Source organism: Psammomys obesus, unplaced genomic scaffold, assembly GCF_907164565.1.
Source record: "Psammomys obesus unplaced genomic scaffold, mPsaObe1.curated_primary_1811, whole genome shotgun sequence".
Lineage (NCBI taxonomy): Eukaryota > Metazoa > Chordata > Mammalia > Rodentia > Muridae > Psammomys > Psammomys obesus.
In genome coordinates, this window is record NW_026596149.1 from 4,487,166 (window position 1) to 4,489,279 (window position 2,114).

A 2,114-nucleotide genomic window follows, 5' to 3' on the forward strand; every position below is an offset into this window, starting at 1 on the left:
TTACCTTATTGCCCTGCGGCCGTGGCTCCTAGGCATTCCAGGAAACAACTGATGTAACTGTCTTCAGCTGTCTGCTTGCTAGAAAAAAAAGAAAGAAAAACAAACAAGAAGATGCTAAAGATGCTTGAAAATGACCAGACTCAATAATGCCGCAGTATATCTGTTTATTACAGAAATACATACCAAGAACTCATTATACCAAGAATTTCAAGACTGAATAACTAAATGGAGGCATCATAACACTTTAGCCTCTTCTGAGTACATTTATTAAGCTTGAATTTCTCCCTGTGTTGTCTGGAATCATCAGCAAGAAATAATTCTAAAATGCGATCTGTACATCAGTAGCTTGAAGCTCAATTACCAGTAGGATAGCTTTCATATTTCTATTTAGTTAGAAATTTTAAAAAGAATGAAATTTCGCATGAAACCAAGTTTCTGGCTTCTTTTAAAATAGAAGTTCCAAGTGGAAATATGTAATGTCTGCATTAAAACCATTTCCAATTCTACTTTGCTGCAGTGCCCAGATGTGGCCCACTGTAATTACTGCTTTGTAGACAGCTGTAGACATTTAAACTTGAAGCATCTTTCTCAATGACAAGGCCTCATAGAACTTGTTACAATTCTTGGTTTGGAAGAAATTTGGGGGGCTTGCCATACCTGTTTGAGATGGTCTCAAAAGTGTCTGTGTTAATTTTCTTTATATCACTGTGACAAAACACCCAGGGAAAACAACTTAAAGGAACAATATACTCACTTTGGCTCATGGTTTCATGGTGCATAGTTGGCTGACTCTGGGTCGGAGCTAAGGTAGGAGTCATTGCAGAGGCAGCAGAGATGCTCACCTCACGGTGTTAAGGAAGTAGAAGAAACAATTCATGACAAGGCATGTCCTTCAACATCACCCCCCATAACTACTTCTTCCAACTGGGCTGTAGGTTCCTAACATTCCTTTGACTATGACTACTTCAGTGTGTTAGTCCATGAAATGAAGTCAGAGACCTCAGGACTCAGTCACAGCTCCAAATCTCCATTGACTGGCTACCTAGCCTTTAACACATGAGTTTATTATGAGGGGATGGTGGATGCTACATATCTCAACTGGAACAGTGGCTGCCATTATCTCCTTGAGGTAGAACATAGCATAAAGGAAAAATAAAAGATCCTCAGCTAAATTTGATAACTACAACAATCGCTCCCTAATTTCTTTCATTCTCTTAAGAGTTTCTAAGAATAGTAATTCTGTGTCTATCATATGAGAGACAGGTACAGTTATCGAATTTATATGGTGATTACTCTCATAGGTCAGCGTTTTCCTTCTTCAGCTGTGAAAACATCCAGAGGAAGACAGAAGTTCTCTAGGTACCAAGGGTAGGATTGGAGCTTGATTCTCTCCAGTCTGCCAGTGGTCAGTGCTGTGGCCTCCAAGCAATTTTGACTTTAGCATTTTACTGCAGAACAAAGGAGGACACAGAGTCAGTTGTGGCTTAGTAATAGTTCTCTTACTGTGAGTTACAAATTTGCTCTGGTAATGCTAAGGACATTGCCTGGGTCAAGTTGGATTAAGACACACAGCCAATGAGTAGAGGAGGAAAGATTATATTCTCAGGCAAAAATGTCTCTGAGATCTTGGTGAAGGGACAGTGAGTCTAGGGAGGTGCTTGAGTTAGATCTGATAGCCTGTTAGATCTTATAGCCTGTTTCTTTTCTCTAACCCAGATCACCATGGACAGTGAGGTGATTTGAAATAGATTCAGGTATGTCAACACTTTGTCCCCAGTTGGTAATACTATCTGGGGTCTTAGGAGGAATGGTCACTTTGGAAAGATGCAAACTCTTAGCTGTTTGTTACACCACGACTCCTGCCCTGAAGGACACTACCCCAAGGATGTCTTCTGTATATGAGAGAGCCCATTGGAAATGTAAATCCAAACAGAATCTTCTTTTTATTGTTGTCTTGATCATGGTGCTCTGTCACAGCAATAGAAAAGTAACTTATACAGGAAGGAGTGATAATGCTATCAACAGAAGTCCTGTCTTGCTAAAACTCTGTCAGCCTTCTCCTCTCCTCCCTACCCTACCCTACCCTACCCTACCCTACCCTACCCTACCCTACC